Source organism: Pongo abelii, chromosome 11, assembly GCF_028885655.2.
Source record: "Pongo abelii isolate AG06213 chromosome 11, NHGRI_mPonAbe1-v2.0_pri, whole genome shotgun sequence".
In the NCBI taxonomy this organism is placed as follows: domain Eukaryota; kingdom Metazoa; phylum Chordata; class Mammalia; order Primates; family Hominidae; genus Pongo; species Pongo abelii.
This window is the reverse complement of record NC_071996.2, coordinates 27014024-27033027: the sequence shown is the minus strand read 5'-3', so window position 1 is coordinate 27033027 and position 19004 is coordinate 27014024.

Genomic DNA, 19004 nt, shown 5'->3' with positions numbered 1-19004 from the left:
GCAAAAAGAGCGAAACTCCATTTCAAAAAAAAAAAAAACATACAGTATATATATAGATAGATAGCTATGGATATATAATTTATGTATATGCCGTATATATATAAATATACATATATATGTAATTGTAAAGATAGTCAAAGATCTATACCTCAAAAGACAGCAAGCCCAGGCAGCCATAGAGGCAAATTCTTCTAAGCTTTCAAGGAAGATACAATCCCTGTGTAATACAAACTGTTCCACAATTTAACAAAGATAAAACTCTTCCTACCTCTTTTTATAATCCTGACATGCAAAGATCTTAAATTACACATTAGCATAGTGAATTGACTATTAAATTAAAAGAATACATTGTGACCAAAAGAATTTTTCCCAGAAATGCAAGGAATGTACAAGATTGATATAAAGGAAACTCTAAAACTAGATTGAATGATATGAAAGTCCTGAATAAATGAAGAGGCATTCAATGTTCTAGGATAGGAAAACTCAATAGGGTAAAGTTGTTTCTTCCCAAATCAATCTGTAAGTCTATGAATGTAATTCCAATCAAAACACCAACAGGATAATTAGAGAAACTTGACAAAGTTACTCTTAAGGTTCATCTGTATTAGAAAATGCATGAGAACAAAATCAATTTTGAAAAAGAATAATAATCAGTATGTATATGAACTACCATATATCAAAACACATTTTAAAACTAAGGAACTTGGCTGGGCATGGTAGCTCACACCTGTAATGCCAACTCTTTGGAAGGCCAAGGTGGGCCGATTGCTTGAGCTCAGGAGTTTGAGACCAGCCTGGGCAATGTGGTGAAATCCCATATCTACAAAACACACAAAAATTAGCTGGGCATGATGGCATGTGCCTGTAGTTCCAGCTACTCGGGAGGCTGAGGTGGGAGGATAGCTTCAACCTGGAAGTTAAGGCTGCAATGAACAATGATTGTGCCACTGCATTCCAGCCTGGTCAACAGAGTGAATCCTGTCTCTAAAAATACATAAATAAATAAATAAAATAAGGAACTAAAATACTGAGGTCTTGGTGCAACGCAGTCAAATCAGGGAAACAGAATAAAGTACAGAAATAAACCTGATTATTAAAATATTTATTCATCCAACAGATATTTATTTAGTTGGTTATTTAGTTTGAGACAGTCTCACTTTGTCTCCCAAGCTGGAGTGCAGTGGTGCAATCTTGGCTCCCTGCAACCTCTGCCTCCCAGGCTCGAGCAATTCTCCCACCTCAGCCTCCCGAGTAGCTGGAATTACAGGCACGCACCACCACGCCCGGCTAATGTTTGTATTTTTAGTAGAGATGGGGTTTCACCATGTTGGCCAGGCTGGTCTCAAATTCCTGACCTCGTGATCTGCCTGCTTCGGCCCCCCAAAGTGCTGGGATTACAGGCGTAAGCCACCATGCCCAGACCCCAACAAATATTTATTGAACACCTACTATGTGTCAGCACTGTTCCAGATGCAGATGATATAAGAATAAGCAAAACGTAATGTCTTCACTGTCTTGAAACTTATATTCTAATTGTGGGAGACAAACGAATGAACACTCAAATAATGTTATAAAACAGCAGATGGTGCTAGGTACAGCTCCAGCCAGGGAGTCAGCAGTGGAGGGGGTGAGAAGGAGTCAGATTCCGAATATGGTTTGATGGTAGAGCCAGCAGAATTTGCTCATTGATCTTGATGGAGGGTGTGAGTGTGTGAGAAATCAAGAGTGACATCCAGGTTTAGGACTTAGCCACCAGAAGAGCAGAGGTTTTGTCTACTGAGACGTAGAAGACTTCGGGAAGAGCAGATGGGAGGGAGTTCATGAGTTTGGTTTTGCTCCTTTGGTTGGAGATGCCTACCAGACATCCAGGAGGGTATGTCCAATAGGTAGTTGGATATACGGGCTTGGAATTAGGTGAGAGAATTGGGCTAGAGACATTAACTTGGATGCCAGTCAGTGTATTAGGCCATTCTTGCATTGCTATAAAGGATACCTGAGACTGGGTAATTTATAAAGAAAAGAGGTTTCATTGGCTCACAGTTCTGCAGGTTGTACAGGAAGCATACCACTGGCATCTGCTTCTGGGGAGGTCTCTAGAAGCTTCTAATCATGGCGGAAGGCAAAGCAGGAGCTTGCACATCACATGGCAAAAACAGGAGCAAGATAGAGAGGGAGGGAGTTTCACACACTTTTAAACAACTGGATCTTACAAGAATTCAGTCACTATCATGAGGACAGCACCAAGGGGATGGTGCTAAACCATTCAAGAGAAGCCCAGCCCCATGAGCCAATCCCCCGCCAGGCCCCACTTTCAACACTGAGGATTACATTTCAACATGAGATTTGGGCAGGGGCACACCTCCATACTGTATCAGTCAGCATGTAAATGCTATTTAAGCCCATAGACTGGATGAGATCACCGAGAGAAGCTAGACAGATGAGCACGACTGAGCACTGGGTCCTCCACGAGTAAGCCATCCAGAAGATGAGGGGTAATAAGTGAGAGGGGCTGAGAAGGGGTGGCAGGGAAGCAGGAGGAAATCCAGGCAGGTTGGAGGCCTGGGAGCAAGGCAAGGGATTATCCCAAGGAAGATGGAGCGGTCCACTCTGTCAAGCCCTGCTAAGCTGCCAGGGACTACTGGATCCAGCACAGGGTTTATGATCCACGCATACATGCTCACGCAGTGAGCGACCCACTGCAATTTCAGGATCAAGCGGGAAAGAGAGGACAAACTAATGGCTGGGGTTAGCTTTTTACATCACATTCTCTTTCCTTTTTTATTAAGCAAAACAGAGCTCTGAAGCAAATATGGTAAAATTTATTTACTGTTAATCTGGGTATTGGGTTCAGAAGTATTAGTTATATCATTTCCTTCATTTTCCTATATATTTAAAATGTAGAATAATAAAAAAGTAAATAGCTTATTCAGTAAATATTTGAAACAAATATGCATAAAATATTTTTAGAATGGCTCCCAAGAAGGTGGAAACTGACTGGCTCTGGCAGGTTGCATGTGTTGTGGCTTCATAGGCCCTGAGTACTTTTACCTCCATCAAAAAATATTTCAAATGATACTTTATAACTGCCTTGTCTAAAGTCAAATGTGATCCAGACTGGACGCATTATTATATGCTCATTATGATTATATTTATTTTTCCTTTTGATTTTATTTTATTTGTTGATTTTAATTTTAATTTTTGGAGACAGAGTCTCACTCTGTTGTCAGGCCGGAGTGCAGTGACGTGATCTTGTCTCACTGCAACCTCCACCTCCCAGGTTCAAGTGATTCTCCTGCCTCAGCCTCCTGAGTAGCTGGGACCACAAGTGTGCGCCACCACATACCCGGCTAATTTTTTTGTATCTTAGTAGAGATGGGGTTTCACCATGTTGGCCAGGCTGGTCTTGAACTCCTGACCTCAGGAGATCCACCCGCCTTGGTCTTTCAAAGTGCTGGGATTACAGGTGTAAGCCACCGCGCCCAGCCTTTCCTTCTGATTTTAAAATAAATTAAAATGAAAACATTTTCAGAGACCCCTGACAATGCCGTGTCCATATGCCAGTGGAGATTTTGGGCAGTTGCAGCAAACTCGGGCAGGGCGGAGGGCTCCTTTTTACTCTCGACTCAGCATGTAGATGAACGACCATATAGCAAAACACATTATAAAACTGAGGAACTAGGCTGGGCTCAGTAGCTCACATCTGTAATGTCAGTACTTTGGGAGGCAGAGGTGGGCAGATTGCTTGAGCTCAGGAGTTCGAGACCAACCTGGGCAACATGGCGAAATCCATCTTGTTTTATTTGAATTTTTAACAATGTGTACACTGATCCCTTTTTTTTCTAAAGGGGACAAAACTTCCAAATGAATAATGAACCTAATAGAAGGTCGGACAAGGATGGAAAGAGAAAATCCACAGTGAGTAAATACAAATGGCCCGAAGCCACGAAAAGATGCTCAACGGTAGGATAGTCAGGGAAATGTCACTCATGCCACAAAGAGTTTTTAACTGGCAAAAATGAAAAATATTGCTATTGTGGGGTGTTGACATGGGCATGGGGAAATGCACTCTTGCAACTTGGAAAGAGTGGTAACTGGTTTAGTCTTTCAGGAGGGCAATTTATCGGTGCTTATTCACACATATAATGCAAACACCCTTTCACTGGACAGTGTTATTCCAAGATATCTGACAAGTAGAAATACTCTCACATAAGCAAAAAGATACACACATGGATATATGCATTGCACCGTTGTTTGAGTGGGGAATTAAAAATAACCTAGATGTCCATCATAGGGGAACTAATAAAGTATGGTGTATACATTCTGCAAAAAATGTGTATTAGTTGTTAAATGCAATGAAATAGATTGACATGCGGCAACAGAATGTCTACCACACTGTTATGTGAAAGAAGCCAGTTACAGAGCAGTAAGTATGGCCCTGTCTGTCCACAGATGTGTGTGTGTGTGTGTAATAGAAGCCATCCTTCTCTGGACAATGCTTATCTCTGGAGGAGAGACTGATTGAGGTGAAAACATAGTGGGTGGGGAAGGGGATTTCTCTTTTTTTTATTTTTTTATTTTTTTATTTTTGTTTTGAGACTGACTCCTGCTCTGTCGCCCAGGCTGGAGTGCAGTGGCACAATCTTGGCTCACTGCAACCTCTGCCTTCCAGGTTCAAGTAATTCTCTTATCTCAGCCTCCTGAGTAACTGGGACTATAGGCACACACCACCACGCCTGGCTAACTTTTTTGTATTTTTAGTAGAGACAGGGTTTTGCCATGTTGGCTAGGCTGGTCTGGAATTCCTGATGTCAGGTGATCCACCCACTTTGGCCTCCCAAAGTGCTGGGATTACAGGCGTGAGCCACTGCACCCAGCCAGGAAGGGGATTTCTTACTCTAGATTTTATATGCTTCTGTAGTGCTTTATTTTCTTACAGAGAGAATGTGTTTCATATAATACTTGCATAATTTTTTTAACAAGTCGAATAGTTTAACAAGCAAGGCTGGAGATAGCTCTTGCTGACCAGCTCTTGCTGGGAGAAGCGAGGTTCACCGCGCCCGCGGACAGCTGCAGTTTGGGATTTAGGAGCTTCAAGGTTTCTGAGCTGGAAAGGTCCTGGGGTCCTTTGTCTGTGCAAAGATCCATCTCGAACACATCGGCCGCTGCCTGCTGTGGCCCAGCCTGCACTAGGCAGTTTCATGGACACAGGAAGGTGTCGTTTTCACCCCTGCCCTGTGAAGGAAGTGTTTTCATTCCCACTTTTGTGACAGAAGCCCTGAGCCATAGGGAGCTCACCCAGCGGGAAGTGGTAGCATCAGCTTGGAGCCCAGTCCCCGGGTTGGGAGGAGAGAAAGGCTGCGAACCTCCCAGAACACTGGCTTTCGCATTGAAGGAGCTCTCAGGAGAGGCCTCTCCAAGCCCCAGGGCAAACAGGAACAGGTCAAAGGGTATAAGGGGAAGGGTCAAGGAGAGACACTGGCTAGGCTGGTCCCATGGGCCTAGGAAAGCAGTCACAGTCCTGCCCAGAGCCCCCCAGGGCACAGCCTATGCCTAGAGTCCCTCCTTCCACTAACCCTTGATGGTTGCCAGTCCACCCTTGCCCTGCTTGGTCCTCCCTCATCTGAGAATGACAGGCTTGGCTGGGGAATCTTGTCCTCATTGTGCCAGCAGCCTGGGGACCTGAAAAAGAAAGGTCTCACCTCCTCGGGCCCATCTCCCTCCCCCCAGTCACTGCCATCCACTCCACCATTGCTGTGGCCGACTCCTGGTGGGGACCACATGGGCTTCTCTGCTGCCATCCTCACATCTCTCAGGGGCTCCACCACACCCACTGACAGAGGAGCATGCTGCAGCTCCAAGGGTTTAGTGGATTGAATAGTGGCCCCCAAAATCCATGTCCAAGTCTGAACACCCTAGTATCTGTGAACGTGCACTTATTTGGAAATAGGTCTTTATCAATGGAATTGAGGTAAGGATCTCCAGATGAGATCATCCTGAATTTAGGGAGGCCCTAAACCCAATGACTGGCATTCCTGTAAGAGAAAGGAGGGGGAAATTTGTGACCCAGACACAGTGGAAAGACAGAGAGTGGGATATCACAGCCCCAAGCCAAGGGACATCTGGGTGGCCAGTAGGTGCCAGAAGCCAGAAGAGTGGCATGGAGCAGACTGTCCCTTGGAGCTTCCAGAAGGAACCACCCTGCCCTACTGTATTAGTCCATTTTCACACTGCTGATAAAGACTCAGCCAATGTTGGGAAGAAAAAGAGGTTTAATGGACTCACAGTTCCATGTGGCTGGGGAGGCCTCACAATCATGGTGGAAGGCAAAGAGGAACAAGTCACATCTTACATGGATGGCAGCAGACAAAGAGATCTCATGCAGGGAAACCCTCCCTTATAAAACCATCAGATCTCATGAGACTTGTTCACTATCGTGAGAACAGCACACGAGAGACCTCCCCCATGATTCAGTTGTCTCCCACCAGGTTCCTCCCACAACACATGGGAATGATGGGAGCTACAATTCAAGACAAGATTTGCGTGAGGACACAGCCAAACCATATCACCCACCTTGATTTCATATTCTGGCGTCCATCACTATGAGAAAATACATATCTGTTGCTTGAAGCCACCTGGTTTGTGGTCCTTGGACAGAAGCCCTAGGAAGCTAACATGGAGGATTATGAGGTTTTCCCGGGGTCACTCTGCTGGAAAGTGGGGGGGCTGTGAACGGAGGTCCCTCCTGGCTGTTCATGACTATGATACACTGATGCTAGGCGGTGACAAAGGCCCTCTTTTGGCCAAACTCTAGCTAGGCTCCTCTGAGCCCTTTCTCAGCTGGGCATCCTCTGTGAGCTGTAAGAATTTGAACAGAACACTGTGGTGCTGAGGCACCCCCACACCTTGGGGGGCTGCAAGAGAAGGGAACACTCCCCAGGACATTAGTGGGAATGACCAAGAATGCTGTATTTTTCCTGTTCCAACTCTAAGAAGTCATAAAATTACACAAATGGAGCCAGTTTCTGAGTAAAAGAGAAGTGAGTGGTGGGGTGGTTTTGTTTTGGTTGTTACTGAATTTTGTATTAAAATATCCCCTGTAGGGTGCCACTGAGAAGCACAGTCCCCTGCCCACCATGCTCCCTTCCCCAGTTCTCCCCACAGACAACCCATTTCTGGTCTTAGCTCTTCCAGCCATTCCCTCCTGGGCTGAGTTTTCTCCACATGTCCTCCAGGCCCCATCTCCGACTTTGCCCCTGCTCTCTGCCCCAGGAGGCCAAGCGGGCTGAACGCTGAGGTCTGCAGCAGGGCCAGCCTTGTGCCCTCTGGCTTCCCACGGGACTGTGGAAGGGGAGGGCAGGGGGATGGGGGTTTATTTTCCTGGGACCTTCCTGCCAGGCCCAGGTACGGACAGAGGCTGTGTGGCCATAACTCCTGCTGGGTGGACCCTCTGCCCAGCACCAGCTCCCTGCCGGGCTTCTGAGAAGCTGTTCCCTGGGCCTCCTGCCCTTTGCTGGACCCTTAGCCCTGCCCACACCTCTGCCACACCTCTAGGAAATGTACTTCTAAACTTGGTATGAGATGAGATTCCTTCTCGCTCCCATCTTGGCCCTGCTCCCACGGCCTAAGGGGACATTTCGAACCCTCTCTTCTTCTGGAGACATCAAAATATAGCTGTTAAAGAGGCAAATACTCTCTGGACCCATTAACAATTAATACAATGGAAAAAGTCACACACATCTGATTTTGCATCTTTGGGCAAAATCAGATTTTGTGTGACTTTGGGCAAGTCACATAACCTCTCTGAGTCTCTGTTTTCTTCTTGTGAGATGAGGAAACTTCTTGTTGAAGTTGCATCTCCAACAGCAACTTCTTGGAGTGTTGCAAAGTGTTGAACTGGACCAGCACCATGCCCTGCACATGGTAGACGCCAGGAGCAGAACTCTAGGGAGTCTAGCATCTCCCTGAGCCCTCATGACCCCCCATGGGGGCGAGCAGGCACTGTTGCCCCCATCTGACAGAGCAAGTGAGCTGAAGAGTACGTTCACGCAGCAGTGAGGGGCCTGAGCAGGATTAGGACTCAGGTCTCCCAACACCCAGGCCAGGGGCCTCTTGGATACGCTGAAGACAACTTCCAGTGCTTTTAAAAATGCTTTTGATATTTGTGGGTGAAACAATAGGATATCTGGGGTTGACTTTAAAATACTCCAGCAAAAACCAAAAAAGTTGGTGGGAAGAAGAATAGGTAAAACAGACTATTGGTAGACGGGTGGACCCTGGTGCTGGTGACAGGTTCTGTGTATTCTTTACATGACTCTCTTTCCCTTTGGGTATGTTTTCAGTTTTCCACAATAAAACATTAACCTCTTTATGAATCGTCTCTAATAACTGATGAAATCGTTAATAAGAAAAGCAAAATGCAGAATTGTGTAACTCCCAATTGTGTGTGTGTGTGTCTGTGTCTGTGTCTACCCACACAGGTGTGAAAAGATCCCTAATGAATGTGTTAATTCAATGCTTATTTCTGGATGATGGATTGATTATTTTTGTTTCCTTCTTTTATTTGTATGTATTTTCCAAGGTTTCTAAAATGAGTACATGTTACTTTTTTCTTTTTCTTTTTCTTTTTTTTTTTTTTTTTTGAGACATGGTCTTGCTTTATTGCCCAAGCTGGAGCACAGTGGTGTGATCATAGCTCATTACAGACTCAAATTCCTGGGCTCAAGTGGTCCTCCCACTTCAGCCTCCCGAGTAGCTAGGACTACAGGAGCAGGCCACCACAATTGGCTAATTTTTTTTTTCTTTTTGGTAGAGATGAGGTCTCACTGTGTTGCCCAGGCTGGTCTCAAACTCCTGGCCTCAAACAATCCACCCACCTTGGCCTCTACAAGTGCTGGAATTACAGGTGTGGGCACCACACCTACCCTATGTATTACTTTTGTGTGTTGGGGTGGTGAGGGGGGTAGGGTCTCATTTTGTTGCCCAGGCTGGAGTGCAGTGGCATGATCTAGGCTCACTGCAACCTCCCCTTCCAGGGCTCAGCAATTCTCCTACCTCAGCCCCCCGAGTAGCTGGGACTACAGGCATGTGCCACCACACCCAGCTAATTCTGCATTTTTTGTAGAAACAGGGTCTCACCATGTTGCCCAGGCTGGTCTCAAACTCCTGGGCTCAAGTGATCCACCTGCCTCAGCCTCCCAAAGTGCTGGCATTACAGGCATGACCCATGCCTCCTGACTATGTTACTTTTATAATCAGAAAAACAGCCACTAGTAAAACGTTTAAAGTATAACTTTGCCAAATTGAGCCATTGGGGCAGGAGATGCTGGGAGCACAGAGCAGAGGATACAGTGTGGCTGGGGGTCCCCACAGCTGCTTAACTGAGCTTCACCAGGCAAGATGGGGATGGGGATGGGAAAGGCAGGTGCTTTTGCTTCCTCAGAGACGAGGGGGTGGACAGGCAGGTCCCCCTGCACCTTGAGGCCTCTCAGATTCCTCTCCCACCAGTGGGTGCCAGTCCCAGGAGGCCTAGCCATCACGCATGCTGCCCAGCCCGGCCCTGCCCGGTTGCCTTGGCCTTGCCTCAAGGGCTGGGTGCCAGGGGAGGTGAGCCAGGTGTCAGGGCCACGGCCTGCATCTGGGGGTGGGGTGGCAGAGAGGCATGTCGTCCTTCTTCTCAGAGATGGGATCTAGTTTCATCATCTGATCCCACCAATGGAGGGCAGCAGGGCAGCGGAGTATGAAAGGTGGTGCCAACCAGGCTTAGCCAGTGTGATGCCAGACCCCTCCCTGGCTTAGCGGGCAGACACAGAGACTGCCCCTGTTACTGAGGACCTACCATGTGCCAGGCATATCCCACAACTTGGAGAAGCAGGAATTGCTGTGCCCATTTCACAGATGAGAGAGGGGAGACTAAGAGCTCCACTCACCTAGTTGAAAGCCTCCAGCATTTCCTCATTGCCCTCAGGCCGGGTCTTAGCACCCCCACCCTTGTTTCTGCCACTCTGAAATATTCATTGTGCACCTGCTTGCCTCCAGTCCTGTGCTTAGGGTCTCCCTTGCTGTATCGGCTCTCTCTTCATTCTGTCATCATCATGTCTCAGTGGCAATGCCACCTCCTCCAGGAAACCTCCCCTGATAGGTTCAGGCTACTGGGACAACTCTCCCGCTCTCAGTGTTCCTCTGCACAGCCTTATTGTGCTGTGCTGCAGGCATACTTCCCTGTCACTTCTCCCTATGGCCCCTGACCATGGACTCCCTGAGGACGGGGACAGAGTCAAGGCCACCATACAGAATCGTCCCCCCAGAGGGCTGCAGTACCACGCCACTCCAGGGTAACGGTTTCATGAGTGTTCCCTTGACTGGTGTCCTTGTGCAAGATGCAACCTGCACAACTGCACATAGCAGCCCTGGCTTGGGTCTCACTCATCTCTGGGCTGACAAGAGGTTTGTGTAAGTGGAATGAGTGAATGAATGAATGAGCAAGTGGGTGGGTGAGGGAGTTGCCCAGGTCTCCCAGTGGCACAGTTAGGGTTCCACCCTTGGCTGGAGACATTCCAAATCTCCTGCTTTGCATGCCTGCTGGAGGACTGGAGAGCTTGGGACCTGCCCAGGCACTGGGCTGAAGCTGGTCCAGAGCCCTGAGCCATACCCAAGAAGGGCCTCTGGCTGAGGCAGGCCCCTGGGGCCTCCCTGGGATGAGCACCCCAGTGGGAGGGATGTGCTGCTGGAGAAGCCAGATGGGCCAGGTAAGGCTGATGCCCACAGGGCATGTGGAAGCTGATAACCTGAGACAGACACTGTCCTGGTAGGTCTGGGGACTCTTTGCTCAGGAAGTGGCCTATAGCCTTGGAGTGGAGCCTACCTGTACCATGAGGGCTTCTCCAGGGAGCAGACAAAGCCAAGTAGAGATTTCAACACAAACCTAGTGAAGATCTATTATGTGTGGGATTCTGTGCTGTGTCCTGGGACCCCGAATGCTAAGCACAGTCCCTGCCATCAGGCTGCTCACAGCCCACAGGCAGATATGAGAGCATCATCTCCCCTTCCCCAGGTCCAGGGTGGCTCCTGACTCAGGGAACCTGGCCCTAATTTTCCCACAGAAGGTGCAGAGGCGATGGAAGGGGAGACAGGGCAGGAGGTTGGGGCACCAGAGGAGGACCCCGCATGGCAGCTTACAGTTACCCTTCAGAAGCTGGGTTCATGGCCGGAGTGGTGGTTCATGCCTGTAATCCCAACATTTTGGGAGGCCAAGGTGGGCAGATCACTTGAGCCCAGGAGTTCAAGACCAGCCTGGGCAACATGGAAAAAGCCTGTCTCTACAAAAAATGCAAAAAACTAGGTGGGCATGGTGGTGTGCGCCTGCAGTTCCAGCTACTCAGGAGGCTGAGGTGGGAGGAGGATGTCCTGGGTGCTCCCACAGCTGCCATAGCTTATCCATCTGAGCCTGGGATACAGAGGTTGCAGTGAGCCAAGATCATGCCACTGCATTGCCTGGATGGCACAGTGAGACCCTGCCTCAAAAAAAATAAAAAGAGGAAGAAGAAGAAGGAGAAGGAGAAAAAGAAGAAGGAGAAGGAGAAAAAAAAGAAGGAGGAGGGGGAGAAGGGGAAGGGGAAGGAGAAGAGAAAGAGGAAGAAGGAGAAGGAGAAGAAGGAAGGAGAAGGAGAAGAAGAGGAGGAGGAAGAGGAGGAGGAGGAAGAAGAGGAAGAGGAATAAGAGGAAGAAGAGGAAGAAGAAGGAGAAGAAGAAGAGGAAGAAGAAATAATCAAATCAGTAGCAGCAGCAGCAGCTGGATTCATGCTTAGGCTGTTCTTAGATGCAGTGATGGAATAGAAAGGAGGTGGGCTTTGGGCAGGGCATGGTGGCTCACTTCTGTAATCCCAGCACTCTGGGAGGCCGAGGTGGGTGGATCACGAGGTCAGGAGATCGAGACCATCCTGGCTAACATGGTGAAACCCCATCTCTACTTAAAAAAAAAAAAAAAAAAAAAAAGCTGGGTGTGGTGGCAGGCGCCTGTAGTCCCAGCTACTTGGGAGGCTGAGGCAGGAGAATGGCGTCAACCCGGGAGGCAGAGCTTGCAGTGAGCGGAGATCGTGCCACTGCACTCCAGCCTGGGAGACAAAGTGAGACTCCATCTCAAAAAAAAAAAAAAAACAAAAAACAAAAGAGATGGGCTTTGTGGCCAACAGAGTTGAGATCAAATTCTGGCTCTACCACTTCGTGGCTTTGTGACATTGCAAATTACTTAGCACCTGTGACCCCCAGTGTCTGCAAAACGGGAATGATGGTAAGACCTGTTGGTGCAGGCTGCCACATCGATGAGTCTCAGGGTGATTACGCCCAGGGGAAGAAGGCAGGCAAAAAAAGAATAACTACAGTATTGATTCTCTACCTGGACCCATTACCAATTAATGCAATGGAAAAAGTCACACACATCTGATTTTGCATCCTGTGTGACATTGGGCAAGTGCTCCCAAGGGCAGAGCAATCCACACTGAGAGAAGGCAAGTCAGCAGTTGCGGAGGATAGGGGTAAGGTGTGAGGATGAATGAAAGGATGACAAAGGGCCACTTGGAAGCTTCTGGAGGTGAGAGACATGTTCATTATCTTAACTGTGATGATCGTTCCATGGGAGTATATGTATGTTAAAAATTAAGTAGTACACTTTAAATCTGTGCAGTTTATTGTATGTCAATTATATTCCAGTAGAGCAGTTTTAAAAAAGAAATCCCCTTAATTCTAAAATGTTTTAAAATTCAGGGCCTTCTTCCTGGGGAGTGTGTCACAGGTTGAAGTGACTATGTTGAGTGCCTTGTTGGTGTCTGGATGTAGCACATTTCATGACGGTTAGATCCTTCCCCATCCTTACATGATCAAGTTGATTATTCCCCGATGCATTTGTTGAAAGCACATCTAGTGAGTTCCAACAAGGTGATAGACATGTACTGAGTGCTGGGGCCAGAAGAGCTGAGTCCTGCCCTCCAAAAGCTTCAAGCCAAGGGGCCAGGAAAGACCTCCAAGCAGGGACCACATAGCGTGGTTAGGCCTGTCTGGAGAGGAGCCCAGGGCAGCCCCCTGAAGAGGCCACGGGGCCCAGAACCCCAGGTGGTGATGACCAGTTTTTTCTGTTTGGACTCCTCTGTCAGGACCCACGGCTCACCCAGTCTGGTGGATCACGTTGGCCACTGGAAGAAGGGCAGGCTTCAGAGCACGCTGCCGGCGCTCCCTAACTGTTCATATGTGCCTGAGTTTGGCGCACCTTGGGCTTTTCGATCTTTAATGCATGTATAAGCAAGTATTGCCGTCAGATTTGGGTTACTGTTTTTCGGTTTTCTTTTTAGTTTTGATTTCTTTTTAGCCAATTAGTCCTTTTCTGAGCTATAATAGCAAAAAAAATTCAAAACAAAAATGTTCAGCAATATGGATTTGGTTTAATAAATTAGACTGAGCTTCAAAGCAGCAGGTAGAATGTTTTGGTGTGGTGTGGTGGTGTGTGTTAATGCACATTCATGAGCCATGAGGTGTCAATAACAATTTCTCTTTTATACTCTTTTGCTAGTTGACATTTTCTATGCTTGGAAATGATCATGTACCACCCTAGTATTAAGAGGAAAATACTGAAATAAATCACACACAGAAAGAAGTCCATGGAACCGTATCTGTCCACCCCCAGCTCAGATCACCATCATCTCCTCCATGACCTGCTGCTGCCGTGGCCTCCCAAATGCACCCCCTCCTACCCCTCATCTCCAGGCCTGTTCTGTACCCTGAGAGATCTTCACAAAATGCAAATCTAATCACATCCATCTTCTGCTTTAGTGCTCTCTTCTGGCTCCTCTGGCCGCAGAAGAGTCTCCTCCATTTGTGTGGTAGACCAAGCCCTATGGACCATCCCTTCCCATGTCCAAGCTCAGACCTCACAGCTCCCCTGAGCCCAGGCTCTGCCTGGAACATCCCAGCCTCTTTCTGCCACATGTGTTGAGTGCTGAGGGAATTTGGGGTTTGCTCTGCTGGAGCTGTTTTCCTGACCTCACCCTCCCTCTGTTCTCAGCAACCAGTTCCTTGCCCTGCAGCTCTCAGTTGAGGTCACTCTCCTTTGGCGAAGCTGCCCCTTCTGTCCTGGGTACTCCCATGTCCACCACAGCCCATCCACCTGAGTGTGCAACTTCCACCTGTACTTCCTGCCTCCTTGCCTGGTGCCTCCACTGGCCTGGGAGGGTCTCACTCATCCTTCCACACGCTGCTGCCTAGGGGATGGGGCTTATTCACTGCTGTCTCCCTGCACCGAGCACAGCTCCTGCACTAGAGAAGGTGGCCAACAAGGTGCTCCTGGGGAATGAATGAATAAGGAACCCCTAAGAATGCATTCGCGTGAATCCTACTCGAATCAAGTCCTCTGCTTTGCAGAGTTGTTTTTGTTTTTTATTCTGTCTAACTCTTTAATTCCCTGGTGATCTTGCCATCTCCTAAACTTTCGTAGGATCTACTGAGATACTGCTTATTTGACCCTTTCCCTATACAGGTGATTTTAAAAGCATGTGTGAGCAAGACAGTAAGTGAATGGGTGAAAGGGAGAAATGAAAATTTAAACTGAAAACAGGGCACAGTCAACACATAAAAAACACATGCATTATAATGCTAGAAGTGGGCTACTTAGGTGATCCTGAGCTTCCTACTGGTCAAAGAGGGAAAATGGCCAGCCTCAGGGTGCTCAGATTCTATACGATAAAAACAAGCCAGTTATTTCAAAACATAGACTTTCCTGAATCTGAAATCTGAAAGTAATTTATCTTGTGGTTTCAAATAAAGGTGGTCTCATGGGATGAGGGACAGTGTCTTGACTACACGGTGAATTTCTGTAGCTCCTTCTTAAATAGCATCTTCAAAGCACTTGGTTGGCATTGTGGCAAAATGTAACAGCAAACTCACCCGTCCAGGCAGGGGTCGGTCTAGGCAATACTGGCTTATCAGAAACAAGGTGTGGTAAAAGGAATGAGCTCATAGACCCAGCGGAAGCTCCTTCTCAAAGAAAATCCAGGAAGTTGCTGACAGCAACAATGACAGGCGCCGCTGGAGGCAGTGTTGCCCATCTCTAGAGGGGAGATGCCTGGGAGGAGGGGCAGTAGGCATTTGGATGAGAAGGTTCTATTGTGTTTATTTTCTTAAAGGAAGGCCTTAGTTTATGATGCTGTGTCTTGTGTCTGGGCAGGTGCCTGTTCTGCAAGTACAGAATTCCAGCACTGCAACTTTGTGGCTTGGGCAAGTTACATTGCCACTATGAACCTCAGTCTCCTCCTCTGTGGAATAGAGACTGGTAAAAATTCTCACTATACAGGTTGGCTGGGAAATGCTAAGTCTTACCCTCATGAAAAGACAAGAAATTGCAACATGAATCTGATGGTGAAACCCTGGCACATGTCTCTGGCGTGGACACAGGATGCTCTCTCTGAATCAGCATCCCAAGCGCAGTCCCCATGATTCTTCAAGCCCTCCTGGGCCCCAGGTAGGAAACCAGACATGCAGACTTCCCTGAGCACGTCAGGGGCCTGCCTGCCTTGATTGGCAAGCCTGGGAAGGAATTTTAATTGAAGTTCATTAACATTTTTCTCCTACTTCTTGAGGATTTGCTTTGTGAGTTTAGAGGAATGTTATCTCTGATAAGATGAAGACAGGGCCTGTGGGCAAACTGAGCTCCCTTGCTCTCAGGGATCCCCTGTTAGATGCTAAGCATGTACAACCCCCACCACCAACCAGCTAGTCCCTGCACCCACTTTCTGGCCCAAGCTATTGGGGCTGTTGGTTCAGGTCTCCTAAGAGCTGTCCCCTTGGCACTTCTGTGAGCTAGAAGGGTGGGAACCGCAGTGCTGGATCTGTCTGCAGCTGCCTGTGGCTATGGAGCCACATTTGTTCAACTCCTGATCCATCTGCTAGCAGTGAACCTGCTGGACACCACCTGGGCACTTATTCAGGGTCACAGCCCCTTGAGGTCAGCACTGTGCTTTCCTGGATTTTTCAGAGGAGGGAACTGGGGCCTGTCTGTGGCCCAGACCTCAAGCCCAGCAGTTGACTGGAGGCCCCGCTGGCACAGCCACTCATCCTCATGCTGGCAGCCGTGGGGTGGCCTGTGGGGTACACTCACATGGGCACAGATGGGTCACAGCCACCGAGCAGATGAGCTGGCACTCCAGCCCAAAGCTCAGGCCCTGTGCCTCCAGGCTGCTGGGCTGTGTCTAGAGCTGCACCAGCCAGTGTGGCAGCTGCTAGACTACACACTAGCCCTATTCCCAGCCCTCTGTAGCCACATCTGGCTACCCTGTCCTACAGTGCAAATGTAGAACATGTATGTCCATCATGGCAGGAAGTTCCGATGCGCAGTGCTGAGTAGAGTGCCTTTCCACTTGTTGGGGGAGGTTAGGGAAGGCTTAGTGACAAAGGTATAATGGGTAGGGAGTGGCACACACCTCTGGATGCATCACCAGGTCAAGGCTGCTGGACTCTGGGCCTATCTGGACCTACCCAGGCTGCCTCGGCCTTGCTCCTCTGAGCCAGGATCACCCCCAAAGCCCTGTGCTTGCCCCCTGCCCTCAGGGAGGTTGGGGTTGAGCAACTGCTTCCAGCAATACAAGGTCAGCAGTTTCTAGCCAAGCAGGTCTGGGTTGGCCCTCCTGTTTGCAGAGCTTAGCACCCCTGTGGTCCCATGGCCAGCTGGGCCTTCACCCTCCAGATGCAGTCAGGCACCGCGGCTCAGCCCCCGACTCCATCTGCACATTTGGGACCCTCCTCCCACCTCTCAGCCAGAGATGGGCAGCTGATAATGAGGACAGATCACAGAGAGCCTGGCACAGCCCCCTGCTTCTGTCAGGGAGGGCACTGGTCATGGCTTTCGTCTTCCACAAGCATGTGTGTATGCGTGTGTGTATATGTGTGTGTGTGTGTCTGTGTATGTCTATGTTTGTGTGTGCATGTGTCTGCGTCTATCTCTGTGCGTATGCATATGTGTGAGTGTTCCTGTATGCATGTGTGTGTGTGCCTGTGTGTCTCTGTGCCTGTCCAGGGCAGGGGCTGTGGGCTGAGGACATCCTCGCTCGTTCCCCTTCAGTATGTGTTAAGGGCAGAGGAGCCTTTGCATCCCAGTCTGTTCTGCAAGCAAGGGCTAGGGCTTTAAAGAGTTCCTGCACAGGCCATGTGCAGTGGCTCACACCTGTAATCCCAGCACTTTGGGAGGCCAAGGCAAGAAGGTCACTTGAGTCCAGGAGTTTGAGACCAGCCTGGTGAATACAATGAGACCCAGTCTCTACAAAAAATAAAAAATAAATAAATTAGCTGGGCACTGTGATGTGTCCCTGTAGTCCCAGCTACTCAGGAGGCTGTGGCAGTAGGATGGCTTGAGCCTGGGAGGTAAAGCTTGCAGTGAGCTGAGATCATGCCACTGTATTCCAGACTGGGTGATAGAGAAAGACCCTGTCTCAGAAAAAAAGAGTTCATGAAGTAACCTCCAGTATGTGAAAGATGATAATCCTGGCCTCAGGTCCAGGTAGGCCACGTAGTAAAATGGTGACAGTAAAGATGCCTATTGCATAGCCCCACTGGGGGATGTAAAGTGCTTGCATAGTGCTTGGCGCATGCTCAGTAAATCTTAGCTAGTGTTGTATTTTAAGATCTCCCATCATTAAATGCCACTAGGAGCTGGAACTCTGCAAAACACTTTATACACATTCTCTCCTCTAATCCTGCCTGCACTGTAAGAGGTGCGTGTTATGACTGCCTTGGTCCCATTGCCATAGGCTGATTCCTCACCCTTGGCACTCCTGGATTCCCAGGGAACATCCGTGGCCCGTGGGAAGAAACTTGAACGCTGGGCAAGGAGAGAGAGCTCAGGGGTCTTCCTTTCTCAGTTCTCTGACCACCACGCAGCGCCTACTGGGTACCAGGTCTCCGGGGCTATGTGCAGGAGTGGAGGAAGAGTAAGATTCCAAGAGAATGATCCCAGAGAGGTCCCTGCTGAGAAAAGAAGGCAGCAGGGAGCCGGCCAGGGCCACCCTGGCCACAGAAGCCAAGACCAAGGACTGCTGGGTCCACCTAGTAAGGGGGAGCAGCTGGAGCTTTAGGGCCAGGCTGGGCAGAGTGTATGCTTACATGACGCTAGGGCTCCAAATACGTTTCCTCTCTGAAAAATCCCCTACCTCTCAGCTGCCCAGGGCCCAAATTCCACCCCTTAAAATGCACCCCCCCTTAAGGTTGGGGAATTCTGTCTCCAGATAGCGCTTGTCTCTGTAGAAGGCAGCTGTCTTAGATTGGAGGGACCTCCCAGCAAGCGGCAATGCCATCCGTCGTGGGGAAGAGGAGACCCCGATGGATGGCGTTGATGAGCTGAGGGAGAAAAAAAGGTGGTGATGCCAGGGTGTGTGGCTGATCCCCGAGTGGGACCTGGTGAGACAGCCACAGTGCGCCCCAGGAGCTGCCCTTCAGACACTGGGGACTCAGTGCTGGCAGGTGGCAGCCGCCAGAGCACAATGACTTCATTTTCAGATTATTATTATTTAAACACGGAAAAACTAAGAAAGACAAAAGAAGTTTGTTTTGGCAACTTCACTTTAAGCTTCAGGAAAGTCAGTGGGGCGGCCTGGGTCTGGGGCTGGCTGCCTCAGGGACCTAGCTGTCCGTGGTGGGTGGGGGTGCAGGGGGGGATGGGGCTATGTGGGATTGGATGCAAAGGGCAGGATGCAGTCACACGACCACTTATTTTGTCCACAAGGTACTAAATGACTGGGGTTACTGATTCTTTTTTTTTTTTTTTTTTTTTTTTTTTTTTTTGGTAACTTCACTAGCTGGTGGACTGAAGTATTGTTTTGGGTGTTTTTTTGTTTGTTTTTTTGCTTTTGTTTTGCTTTGTTTGCTGTGATTCCTGGTGGAAGAATGCTGGTTCTAGCTTTGCTGCCATCCCCGTGTAGTGTGGCAGGAAGCAATGCATTTCCCTCTCTGGGCCTCGTCTCCTGCCCTGTGCA